The sequence below is a fragment of the Stenella coeruleoalba genome, assembly GCF_951394435.1.
Source record: "Stenella coeruleoalba genome assembly, chromosome: 5".
NCBI classification, from domain to species: Eukaryota; Metazoa; Chordata; class Mammalia; order Artiodactyla; family Delphinidae; genus Stenella; species Stenella coeruleoalba.
In genome coordinates this window covers 109,645,333-109,659,800 of record NC_137150.1, presented here as the reverse complement: position 1 = coordinate 109,659,800, position 14,468 = coordinate 109,645,333, and the positions used below count along the sequence as shown (strand labels likewise).

Below are 14,468 nucleotides of genomic sequence, written 5' to 3'. Positions count from 1 at the left end.
GAGGAGGTTTTTTATCTCTAGGCCAGCATGTAAGTCCCAGCTCTAACGCCACCCTGGCAGGGATGGACATTTCATTGCCACCAGGTAAGGATGTAAGTTTAGGTTCACCACTTGGCCTTTGTTGCTCAGAGTGGGAATGAGGCCACAGTTTTTTCTTTTCTTTTTTTTTTTTTTTTTTCAGTTTAGTAAGATATTGACAAATAACATTAGGTTTGTTGTGATGATTTTATATATGTATGTATTATGAAATGATTAACATAATAAGGTTAGTTAACACATCCATCACCTCACTTAGTTACCTTTTTTCTTTTTGTATATGTGTGTGGTGAGAATATTTAAGGCTTACCTTTTAGCAAGTTTCAAGTATACAGTACAGTATTGTTAATAATAGTCACAATACTCCATGTTAGATGCCCAGAACTTACTTATAATTGAAAGTTTGTACCCTTGACCAACATCACCCTATTTCCCCCATCTCCCTACATTTTTTTCCATGGTGTTTGACTGGAGTGGATCAGTTATTGTTTAAAAGTTTTCTTGCTATGCTGCCCTTGCCTAGTCCTTTGTCTAGAGAGAGCATGCTTTTGTAGGGACATTTTTGGTCTGCACCTACAGGCATTTCTGCGTTGCTGCTTCTCTAGCATCCGGTATAGGATATACAAGCCCAAAAGAAAACCCAGTGAATTCACTGCCATGTTGTTCCTCAGGTCCCAAGATCCCCAGCTGGTCTGCCTCTTTCCTCTCCTTATAGTTTTATGTTTGTTTTATATGAAGTATCCAGAGGTTTAGTATTTCTGAGTAGGAACAATAGAGAGAAGGACATCTACCCCATATCAGATGAGATATCTAGAACTGGAAGTCCTGAACTGACTTTCAAGTCCTATGCTTTTCATTGAATCCAGTAACAAAATTGGGACACTTCACTCAGAGAATTGTATGAAAACATGAACGCAGGGTTTCTTCTTAGGTGTATACTGTTACTTCTGAACCTCATACAGTACATATCATTTCTGTGTGATCCTCAGAGTATGCTAAATGAAATGGTCAGGGAGAATGGGAAATGAGATGTTTAGGGAGGTAAGATTATTGAGCTATGATGTGGTCCCTTGATAGGTGGCATTAACTCAACTGGAGATATGTTAGGAATACAAATATCCATCCTCACCTAAGTAATTAAAGAACTCTGGGGGTGGGACCCAGCAATCTGTTTTTAAACAAGCCCTCAGGTGATTTGGAGGTTAGTTAAAATTTGAAGAACCAGTGAGATCCGGGAATACCTGAGACATCTGCAGTTTAGTACGGCCTGCTGGTAGGAGAGTGAGTACTCCAGAGCCCAGACGTTAATACACTGTGCTGTACATGGGTGGCCTTGTTTTGGAAACTTCTCCTGCAAACTTGTCTTCCTCATTCTTAATTTTGTGGGTAAACAAGGGAAAAGAGAGTAGGCATACTCAATGTTGAAGTTATAATTTGCCTGTACAATCTTGGAGTGGATAGACAGCCAAATCTTCTACTTATTTCCACATGAGAAATATCAATATAGTCAGAAACTGCCTTACATTTAACTTTCAGAAGAAGAGGAATGTTAAGGGATCCTTGTGTAAAATATACTTAAAATTCCACTGCTGAAATTATTTGAAGAAATTGGCAACTTCCAAATGAAGAAGCAACACATAAATCTGCCTTTTCCTTTGTAACAGAGGAGGAATGCATTGAAAACTGATAGACTCTAAGCCTCTGTTTGAAGAAGATCCACGATATGCAAAGAAGCCATAATGAGAGGGGATGCTGATGGGGACTCAAGTGGGAGTGCGCCAGAATAAACTTGGCTGCCCTGTGAGTTTATCTAGGACTTGCGGTAAGTAGGATCAGTGTATTGTAACGCCACGGGTGCCCACCTATAAATGGTTGATTTTGGCTGAGTTGATTATTTTCATCCTGTATTACACAGTACTGGAATTTAGCAATAATCCTGTGACTTTGTGAGCAGAGGAGCATCTAGCTTTTAAGTAAGACTATTTTCTCTGTGTTAAGGCAAAAAGTACAAACAATACATGGTAAGGGACATTCTCTAACTCAGTAAGCATTATCTTTATTATTATTTTTTAAGGATCTCATAATTCCAGGTTGTCTTTCAACATTGTAATTCGTCATGATCTACCTTAAGGATCCTGTAATGTTTAAAATTTCTTGGCCCTCAGGGGCAGATAGAATCACATCTCACTTGCTCCCCTAAAAGGCACCAAATCACATTACACCAAAAGGCTCCTTAGAGTACAGCTCTTTGCCAATTACTTGAATTATTTTCAGCCACTTTGGCACATTTCCCCTCCAGACGAAATGAAAACCTTTTCGTTTGCACCAGTGAAGGATTTCATATTTCTTAGTGCCTCCACATACACAGTATAATGAGAATAAAAGCTTCTCTTCCACACAGATCTTTCCTATGATGCCATAATGCAGGGAAAATAACATCCATTTCTAACACGTGAAGCCCACATATTTTCTAAAGAAGAAGAGAAAGACATTAACATTACACAAGAAAACTATTTGCTCTTTGCTTTAAATTTCCAAATTTGAACACATCAGAGATTTCAGACTTCAAAACTACATACATCTGTGCTGAGGTGTGGACCCTCTAAGGTGCCTCATTATTGGCACTGAAAGCTGGTTTCATGGAACACCTGTTCTGAGTAAGCAATGTGATCAGAGAGTGTCAGCAGGGCAGACAGATTTTAAATGGAAGATTGTTACTTACCCAAAAGCCATTTGGAAGCTAAAAACCGCAATATCAGCAAACCAGCAACAATAACTTAAATATCCCCAAGTACATTATTAACACTTCAACCCTCTAAAGATTAGATGACTTCTTTTTAAAAGATTTTGTGTCTCAAGAGAACAAATTGTTTCTCCACATTTATCATCTTATAAAAACATTCTTTTCCACTGATAGCCTTACTTATCTTTTGTTATTCCCAGTTGCCCTTTATTTTTCCTTCTGATTTGTGTTATTTCCTTTCCACCAGTGCCTACAGCAGTGTTCATTGAAATCACTACCCATTGCTCAGTAGTCTTCCCTGATCTCAATAGCACAGGCTTTAGGATTAAATCTCTTGCCTACAGCATTAAGAACTGAGGAGAAAAAATCACTACTCATTGCTTTGCTTGCAGTTCTCATTTGGACTAGTGCTTGCAGAAATTGAACTGAACTTTCTTCACTGTTACTGCATCTGTAAGGTAATTGCCTAAACTTGTTGAGCCAATTGGAATTGCTGTTCTTGAGTTTTGCAAACGTGAAGAATCTGATGAAGCAATTTGTAAGCTATATGTGGTACATCCCTCTTTCCCCACTCAAAGTCATATTGCTCTCTGTAGGATTTTGTATGACCCTTCTGAAACATTACACTCCAGAATTCTATTTAAAAGCTCCAAACATTAGTGTTTAAAAAAAATCATTCCTATTTATGGGATCATTTTCGTTGCACAGTTTTTATATTAAATGAAAGGGACTTGAAACTCTTTAGCACTTTCTCTAGTGTTTTGGGTAACTCAAAGAAATAGCTTTAATAAGAGAGAGAACACACACGAAAATATAGTCCTGTAAAATAAAAGGAGGAATAATATATCACATGCTTGTGGCACCATTTTGTCCACTACAAAATTTGTCTTCAATGTAGAGATATTTCAAAATGCCTCAGTACTAGTGCTTCCTGAGTTGGGAAAATGGAATGTATATATTACATATATATGTATATAAAATCTCTTTAGTTATCTCTCTCTCATTTCTAAATATATTTATAGAAAGAGAGAGAGAGAATGAGAGAGAGATAAAGTGACAGTTTTGTATTTTTAGAAAAAACTCATGGAACTTAAGAGTTTTATTTATTCTCTAGCTTAGAGGCAGAGTGACTAAACAAGTTATGTATTTCCTGAGCTATATTCCTATCCCTACTAGTAAAATTTAAAGTACTTTCCTTCATAAGGGAAAGTATTGCTTCTGACCCAATTGAATCCTCACTGAATGCCTAACTAGCTAAATTATCCTCTTCAGTTTGATGTCATGCAGGTCATTGTCTCTTCAAAGGGAGAATTACTGAAAGCTAGTACAATTTTTTAAAATTTTAAAACATTTTTCTCTCTTGTAGACTAGTCATTGGAAAGATAATCATTTAAAGTAACCATATTTCTGTAGATCTTACTATGCATACTTACCCTAAATTCTTTTTCTTAGAAAGCCATGTTATTCGCAAAGCTTAGTTTAATATACTGACTTGGCTGAGAGAAGCACTGTAGTGAGTGAGACTCAGGGCAAAGGTTTAAGAAATTTCAGTTAACTTAAGACAGTGCAAGTGATTACATTTGCAAGCAGTACAGTTGAAACTTGAGAGTTCACAAGAATCAAAGTGGGGTGGAGGATGTACAGAGGTTATTGCAGCGATCATGCTCTCCACAGGAAGCAGCTGAACCGTTTCAGTGCAATATGGCCATTATAATAACTAATAAAAATCATAAATGGGTATGGAATACTGTACTTATATGGATATGCTACATAATAATGACTAATAGAACAATATTCCTGAGCCATCTGAAAGGAGTCAAAATTGGGATTTCTACAGGAGCTATGCACTTGCATGAAGATATAAAGGTTATATGAAAATTGGGGGAAGATAACAATGGAAGTTGATTAACTTAGATTAATCATTATGATCATTAATACTTACTTTGGATATGGCATTTTTTGGGTGCTAAGAGTATTCACACAACACCAGGATTATTTAATATAGTCTTTATTTTCAGTAAAGTTGTTATGAAATGAACATCAAACAATAATAAAGTTATATTCCATTTATCAACCATTTATTGATGAAAAACCAAATGTGTATGTGTACAGATGTTAAATATAGTTAATGAAAATACTTGGATGCACATAAGAAGACATGCTGATACAGCAGGTACCACTAGGATATGAAACTGAGGTTAAAAAGTCAGTGAAGGTTTCCAGTAAGAGATAAAAATTATTTCCAAATATGATAGACAGGACAGTGGTTACTTTGAGAATATGGAACATTTTGAGAAAAATCTTAAAATACTCAACAGAGAAAATTAGATGAGAAACTCATATAAGAACTGAGTTGTTTTATGGAGGGTAGAAAAATCTGATAGAAGATTTGAAAATCTGGCCAGGAATTCTGATGTCAAAATTCAAAAAATTGAAATCTTTTCAGAGATTTGAGGAAAAGGTATGCAAGCATGCTTACAGAGGATAAAGCTGCCCATCAGAATGCCCTGAATATGAGCACACAAAATAGAAAAGAAATTAAGAGTTTAAAAAAATTGATATAGATTTCTTGTACAAAATCACATCATCTATAACTGGAAGATTCTCAGTCCTGGATAACTAAAGAAATTTTAATGCTAATTAGATTGTTGCAGTGACAAGGTCTTATTTTTTTCACATAAACATACTTTTTCATCCATTAACTACAAAAATATTTTCCTTTCACTTTATCACAGTAGCTCATTTTGATTATGCTCAGACCTCAGTGCATCACCTACACCTACCCAGCTAATCTGAGTAATTAAAGAAAAATGATGCATGATGCATTTATAGTTAAGTGAAATGAGTATAAATCTCACACAACAGCTGGATTCCTATACTTGGCAACATGGCACAGTTTGAGAAAAGCAATCATCTTCCTTTCCTGTTGGCAAAACACTTCACTGGTCTCTCCAATTTGAGTCCTCTTCAGGATTTAGTGTCTGCTCACTTTGTAATGCACAGAACGCTACTTCCAGATGGACAGCCTTGTCATATGCTATTTTTATGCTGCACTTTAGAATTTTAAAGTGAGAGCAGTTATTCACCAAACATGAAATGTATCACTTATTGTATACATTTGAGGAGTTTTTCAAATCAGCATGCTCAACCAGCTGCTGATGAGCTTAATACACTCAGATGAATGAAAGCATGTGTAAGTCAGTCAGCACACATTTAAAAGTTCTTATCTTGTGTGTCACTGATAGGGATTGAGGACAACTCATAAGAAAAGAAGGCAAGATTCCTGCCCTTGAGGGGTTTCTAATCTTGCATGGAGAATAAAACCAAATATATACACTTGACAAGAATCTGAAGGCAGAAAGCATCTGGGCAAATGTAATATCCATATCTAGGTGCGGAAGAAACAGAGAGAGAGACCAACAGAAAGTTATCAAAATTGGACTGCCATATAACAGAAGGTCTTTATAAGCAGATGAGTTTTAACTGAGTCTTGAAGGAGAGTGTATATCTAAATTTCAATAGGAAAACGTTTATTTGTAGTATGAAAAGAGGTTAACAGAAAAAATGCAAATACTTTTTAGAGTAGCTACATAATTGATTTGGTTGGAGTGTAAAATGATATATAAAGAACTGAGGTATGACATTAGAGAAATGGATCAAGGATTAGGTGTTTGGATCTGGTATAGAAAGACAGTAGGGAGATACTGGAGATGATAGAAGACATGAAAATGGCATTTAAAGAAGACTAGTTTGGTAACTATTTATAGAAATATGGTCAAGGATACCAAATGATCAGCTGAGTAATTCAAGCATTAAAGGGATAAGACCCTGGTCTACAGAAATGGGTAGGAAGTGGTAATTTCTCCATGAAATCTTAATTGTCTGTATAATTTTTTTGATGAGTTCAGTATTTCAGTGGCTTGTCAGGGCAGTGTCTTATGAAGTCAAGTCAATAAGAGATATTGCTACCTCTTTAAGCAGGTCTATGTTCTCCATAGTGGTTGTATCAATTTACATTCCGACCAGCAGTGCAAGAGAGTTCCCTTTTCTCCACACCTTCTCCAGCATTTACTGTTTGTAGATTTTTTTTGATGATGGCCATTCTGACCAGTGTGAGGTGATACCTCACTGTAGTTTTGATTTGAATCTCTCTAATAATTAGTGATGTTGAGCATCTTTTCATGTGCCTCTTGGCCATCTGTATGTCTTCTTTGGAGAAATGCTATTTAGGACTTCCTGCCGTTTTTTGATTGAGTTGTTTGTTTTTTTGATACTGAGCTGCATGAGCTGTTTGTATATTTTGGAGATTAATCCTATGTCAGTTTCTTCTGTGCATTGCTGCCTTGCCCTCTGTCTCTAAAACCTTCCTTTCTCTTCTGCATTTCTACCTATTTCCCAGCATGGTATTGCTGTAATCAACTTATTTTCTGAACCAAAGATAAGAAAGTAATTGCTACTAATTTTGACAGTACTTGTGTAGACAGTGAAATAGGATATTTGAAATCAGGGTTGCTTTGGAAAATACAGGCTATATGATATATCATTCTTGATGCTTTTGGTTGCAAGTAACATAGGACACTATGCAAAATTGCCTAAGCAATAAGAGGATTTATTATACCAGGTAAGAAATCTCAAGGCATAATTTTAGGTTTGGTCAACTCAGAGGGTTAACATATACTCAATGCCTGAGGTTTGTACCAACTTTCCTTCTGTGTCCTGTCATCCTCAGTGTCTTGACTCTTGTCCTCAGCCTACTTCCCTCATTAATATAAGTTTGCTGCAGCAACCCTGTATTAGTTCCGCAGAGCTGCTATAACAAAGCATCACAGAATGTGTGGCTTAAATAACAGAAATTTATTGTCTTACAGTTTTGGAGGCTAGAAGTCTGAAATAAAGGTTTTAGCAAGGTTGATTCCCTCTGAGAGATGTGAGGGAGAATCTGTTCCATGCTTCTCTTCTAGCTTCTGGTGATTTGCTGGCAATCTTTGGTATCCCTTGGCTTATAGGTGCATCACTTCAATCTCTGTCTTCATTGCTGCCTGGTATTTTCCCTGTGTCTCTGACTCCACATGGCCGTCTTCTTATAAAGACAACAGTTATATTGGATTAGGGACTCACCCTACTCCAGGATGACCTTATCTTAACTAATTACATCTGCAATGAACCTATTTCCAAATAAGGTTATATTCTGAGATATGGGAGTTAAGATTTCAAGGTATCTTTTTTTGGGGGGGAACATAATTCAATCCCTAACAAAGCCCTGAAACATGTCCTCATACAACAATGTTCAAAGGCTGAAAGAACAAGTGCTTCTTTCTTGTTTTTTTTTGAAGAGTCTACTTTTCCATGTGCTCCCATGTCACACACAATAGACTTCCCCAAGCATCTCATTGACATGAAAAGTATCACCTGCCTTCATTTAAACCAATCACAGTAAGGGAAATGGAATTACTATGATTGGCTTAGACTAGGGATTGGCAACTTTGGTTGTGAAGAATCAGATAGGAAATATTTTAGGCTTTGTGGGACATACGCTTTCTATTGCAACTACTCATTGTAGCCCCAAGGCATTCATAGATAGTAATGGATGGGTGTGCCTGTGTCCCAATGAGACATTTTTACTTTTTCACAAAAATGATAGTGTCAGAATTGACCCAAGGGCCATAGTTTGCTAACCCCTGACATATATATATATACACACACACTATTTACAACTGGTAATTGATCCAAACTTCTGCCCAATTTAAACTTGAACCATTTTCTCTCTTTTTAACAAAGGAAGATGTTTTATATTTGTTGGAAGGCAACATGTGGTCAATATAACTAAAGCATTCAGCCTCTCTAATCTTGAGTCATTTATGGTACAGCTTGTTAGGACTACTCACTTGGAAATGCTGCCTTGCAGGATAGATTTTGAGGATAAGAGCACAGCATGGGAGTCAGGATGTCTGTGTTCAAATCCTTGCTTTGCAACTAGCCAGTCAGATGACCTTAACAAGTTATTAGCATTTCTGTGTCTCATATTCTCATCAGTAAAATGATGACGATGATAATAGTGCATGCCTTATATCTAATATATCATAGAGTTGTGGTGTGGATTAAACAATAAACTAGGAATGATCACTCATTTACTTGAGCCATTGTAACTTGTTATATTTGGAGTATGTGACCCACTTCTATATTGTGGGGGAATCAGAATATGAGGTAAAAACTTTATGCAAACTTCCTTTTCCCAATAGTATTCTTTCTTGGACTACCATTCTTTAACATTCCCTTCATGACCAATGAATTAATTCATACAATTACATAGATGAATGAGTAATAGATACAAGGATGAGCCACAGTCCAAGAAGTGATAAGACTGCCAAATTTAATTAATGATACCCATGGTCACAACTGGAGTAAAAAGAACCCTAACACAATAGATTCAGCTTATGGATTTGGATTCTTTTGGCCTCTACAATCAATACAGATCACTCCAGGATGGAAAGACCAGTAGTGATCCATGTTGATGATGACATCTGGCCAAGGAAACCCATAAAGTTTGTGCCTGTGCTGCTCTGGTTGGTTTTTATTGCTTGCACATAGATGCAGTTTAACTGATGCTTATGTCTTATCCCATCAGCACCACTTGCCCCATGCTTACTGGGTTCACAGCACTATTGTTTACCCAGGGAGAGAGGAGTCCTTTACTTCTTGTCTTTTATTTCTTTTCTTCTCTTTAGGACTCACATTCTACAGAATGACTCCTTTCTACAGAACACTAATATAACTACTACTACTCATTTCTATTTTTCAGGATGCCATTAAAATCTGCTATCGATGGTGTTACTGAAGAAGCCTTCTTCCTATCCTTCTCTTCATAGTCCATATTATTTTCATTCTAATTCAAGTCAGGTTTAACTTTCCTTGCTGTTGAATTTCAGTCTTTCAGAAAGAGAAGGAAAATTTGCTGTCATGTGGAGCCCAATCAACTCAATATAGAAAAGGAGTTAACCAAAGTCATATTGCCTTTAATGCCAGATATTTAATGTTCTTTATGCTACAGAACTATTATTAAGGAAAATTCCGGAACCTATGCAAATTTAGGAGAATAGTATAATGAATTTCCTATATACCCATCACCCAGGTTCCACAATTTAAAAATCTTATTTCTGCTAAACTTAGGCTGACCACATTTCCATTTCCACATTTCACATCTAAATCAATATGTGACTGCTAACTATCTTAACTTTCCATTGATCTCTCAAAATTGTTCCAATTTGGGCAATGAATTATATGGCCATCCTATCTACATACCTTACTAACTGCCCCTCCCAACCCCCTGGCACTGGGTTATTTTGAAGCAAATCCCAGACCTTCTATAATCTCATCTTTAAATATTTGTGTATAAATATCTTCTTAATAAGAATTCTTAGCTTGCCATATGTCCATTTTCTCCAAAACCTTACTAAAAATTCTAATCAATAATAAAATATTTGAAAGTACAAAATGCTAGATCCATGCTAGATAATCTCCTCCTCCTCCTTTATTTTTGTGTTGTGTTTTTATGCTCCAGATGGACCATTTTGACTAAATTAACTGATCAATGTCAACCTGTATGACTCATTATTTGACTTCAGGGACTGTTTAGTCAATGGTTTGGCCAAATTCACTGATAGCTTTGGCACCTCCAAGGGTACTTCAGTTGCTAAATATATGATATATGGGATGTTGCTTAGGGCTATGGTAAAGCAAAAATTAGATCTAATAAATATTCCTTCTTTATGACTTACTAATTGTAAAATTAAATACATAGGAAAAATCCTTCAGCTTTTGATGTTTCGAAAACCTTTAGTAATTGTCATTTTTTTCTACCATTGTATAAAATATTTATTGAGAAAACCTGTCTGGGTCTGAAAAGTAATTGAAATGTGAGAGGATTATATCAGCTACTTTGAGGCTTTCATATAATGTGCTATTTTGGATTTGGGGGAGGGGTTTGTGTGTGGCACAGTATTTTGTGTTAGACATTGATTTAAATACATCATCACTACCTTTTTCTTAAGTTTGAAGATGAATATGACAGTAGTGAAACTGGAACAGAAGAACCAGTCATGGTGGTTCTCCTAGTGAATAATTACTTTTAGTTAAAGCAGACAGTATCTTTCTTCCTCTACCATATCATACTACAAAACTTTCTCTGGTCTTGGAATTTGCTTCCTAAGAATTCCAGGTTGAGCCACTGCAAAACTACAACACTTGGGAATATTCCATTCAATACAAACCAAGAGAGTTCAAGTAAATTTCCAGCTGAGACATTTTTGAGCAAATTTTATGTTAGGTTTTGTGTATATTAACAAAAGTCTCAAGACCTTTCGACAAGTTCTGAAGCCTTCAGTTCATTTGAAAAGGGCAAAATGAAGACAGCTCGTCGTGTGTGTGTGTGTGTGTGTGTGTGTGTGTGTGTGTGTTGTGATGTACTTATATATTGCTATATGGAGAAACTTTGTCTTTACATTTCTCTGTAAACCAGGATGCAAAAAAAAATTGAAAAGTCATTTCTTTCTGATAAATGCATTGAATCAAGAGAACAGTGGTCAGTCTAAAGTTTTTTACGTTAAAACCCAGGATTCCTGTTCATTATCTCTGTCACTAAAACAACCCATTTGATTCAAGCACAAGCATCATTGATCTTAGAGTTGAAAATACTGGGAGTGGTACCCAATCTTGTTCCATTTCCTGATTAGTTTCTCTCTCTCTCATTCTCTCCCTCTATTTCTTTTCTCGTTCTTGGTTTCTCTTGAGGTCTCTTTGCCTTTGGGGTATTACAGTTATAAAAGTCTGTGTTAGAAGTTACAATGCAATTCACTTCGCTTGGCCCTGTGTTTATGACATGATTTGTATCTGTGAGCAGGTGGGGAAATGGAAAAACCTTCCATCTGACTCTGAATGTTGCATAGTCTGTTTACAGCACGGACAACGGGGCAGATTTCTTTGCTCTGATCCTAGGAACATCCTATTGCTCTTGTTCTGACACCAGGAATAGTTCTGTCTTTTTAACCTTTTCCAAAGATCAGATTATTTCAGGTTCTGGGCCTTGACGAACCTGGGCCTAGTGTGTTATCAGTTGTCAAGGCATGCTCTCTACAACCTTAATACATCCTGACAATCACCATACTGAATGACTCTGCCCTAACCTCTAAGAAATGCCCCATACTTGCCAAATATTGCAAAAATTTGCAAGTATATATGCAACTAATGAAAAGAGGTTAAGCCCAAAGCTTTTAGCTTAATTGTGCATGCAGTCAAGGTAGAAGTGTCAGAATACTGCATCTTCCTACGGAAGTGACTTGTATTTTCTCATAGTTAAGCCTCAAACCTTTCTAGGCTGGCATGCATAAATAAAAAGATAAGAGAATTGAACTTGTGTCCTGAAAATGGAACTCTAAATACTTAGAAAAGAACCTTCTTTAAGAGTGGGCAGAAATCTGTTCATCTTCCACAAGCCTAAAGAATGAAGCAAAGGTCTACTAGCTATAAAAAGATGGAGATAAGAACAGCTGGATAAAGCTTAAATAGCACTTTTTTTTTTCTCATTTACATCCTCTTCATGGTTCTGATTTCCCTCTAAGGAAGCATTTCAGAAAGCAAATGAAGAAATGTACCTGGGAATTCATAATATGCTGAAAGAACTACGGAATGAAGATATTTCGAAAGTGAGGAAAAATCTTTGTAGATGCCACTTTGTTTCTTAATGGTCACCCTGCCTAAACTGATATTTTACAGATAGGCCTAATGTAAATTTTGGGAGGGATTTTTTAATATCTGAACATTTGTTTTGGCAATGTTAGAGTGTCTTTTGGACTGGAAATACCTTTGTTAGTTTCAGAGGATCAGACAGAGTTTTATATGCAAAATGACTTTCTGGAGAAACAAGCATTTCGTTAGGCAGCTGCCTGGAAATGTTAAGAGATGCTAATTGCTTGGCAGACTTAGAAGAGCAGGGAGCACAGAGGGATGCTCTTGTTACCCCAACTCATGCAAAGCAGAAAGTGACACCAAACTGAATCCAAGAAATGTGTTTTCCGGTTGTGATACTACTTTCTAGTAGCTTTAAATAAAGTTTATATGTATTTTTAATAAATATATATATTTTTAATAAGACATCAGATAAAATTCAAGACCAAGTAAAACAATTTAATTCCTCAAGTTATGAAGAGTCTCAGAGTAATTGTACTTAAAGAACTAGATGTCTCTCCCAAGAAGCGATGATTCTTACAATGAGAAAATCCTGAAATATCATTAATGAAATGCTAAGCAAATAATATCACACTTAGAAGTACAGTCAATTAATGGTCGCTTTGAGTCCTAAGAAATAAATGAAATAATCTATCTACACAGTGTGGCTAGAGAACTGCTAGCAGGTTTTTACTGAAAACAAAACAAAACAAAACAAGCTTCATTTATTGAATATTTCCACCTTAAGCATCCACGTATTTAGGTAAGACATTGCACCCCCCATTGCTGAAGACATAAAACTTACCTTCCGAATAAAATTCTTCTAATTATTGAGTAAATAAATTTCCAATTTTTCAGTATTATGAATCATTTCAAGAGTTATGTAGGTCTTAAAGTGAAACATGGAGTCTTCAACAGTTATTTACGTCTTATAACAAAACCAAAGCATATTTATTGAGTGCTTGCTTGGCATCAGGCACTGTTCTAGTGTTTAACATATATTAACTAACTTAATCCTTACAACAGCCATATCAAGTAGGTACTATTAATATCATTATCTTCTTTTACAAAGGAGAAAATAGGCACTTAGAATTCAAATAGCTTGCCCAGAGCCATACAATAAAGAGGTGGGAGAGCAAGAATTGAACCCAGGTTAGTCTGGATTCAGCACCTACATCATCAACACTATACCAGTGGTTTTCAAACTTTAGTTTGCATCAGAATCATTGGAAGCTTGTTAAAATACAGATTGCTGGGCCCCAGTCCCAAAGTTCTTGATCCAGTAGGTGTGGGGTAAAGCCAGAAAATTTGCTTTTTAACAAATTCCCAGGTAATGCTGATGCTACTGGTCAGGGGTCTACACTTTGAGAAACTGTGTGCTGTGCTCTAGTAGTATTTAAATTTACTTAGAATCATAATCTCTTTCACTGGACTAGACTGTTGTCTCTTTGAGGACAGAGAGTATGTGTCATATTCGTTTTTCAATTTTCCACAGCTGGTGTTTGCAAGTAGCAAGTAAATATTCAATACATGTTTGTTCAAAGTATGAAGAATGAATGAATCTCTAGAATCCCCTTTTAAAATGTGAAAGACCCTAGGAGTGATCTTTTTTGTTGTTGTTGTTGCGGTACGCGGGCCTCTCACTGTTGTGGCCTCTCCCGCTGCGGAGCACAGGCTCCGGACGCGCATGCTCAGTGGCCATGGCTCACGGGCCCAGCCGCTCCGCGGCATGTGGGATCTTCCCGGACCGGGGCACGAACCTGTGTCCCCTGCATCGGCAGGCGGACTCTCAACCACTGCGCCACCAGGGAAGCCCTAGGAGTGATCTTTCATTAAGTTGTCATCTTACAAATAATTGAGTATAATTTCATTTATTAGGAATTAACAAATTAACCACCTAAAAATTCCTGAAGGGATTTATGGCAGGATTCTCTGATGCAAATTATGAGATATAGTTGGGAACAAGCCA

General features: G+C 36.5%; 1 long non-coding RNA gene across 1 annotated transcript in view; it reads left to right on the top strand.

Annotated features, from left to right (window-relative positions):
- The first annotated feature begins 1,449 nt into the window (after window positions 1-1,449).
- Window positions 1,450-14,468, top strand: part of LOC307187278 — a 30,999-nt gene continuing 17,980 nt past the window's right edge. The window contains exons 1-2 of the long non-coding RNA XR_013828568.1: window positions 1,450-1,858; window positions 3,172-3,237. This is a non-coding gene — a long non-coding RNA (uncharacterized lncRNA). The remainder of the gene's footprint in view (window positions 1,859-3,171; window positions 3,238-14,468) is intronic.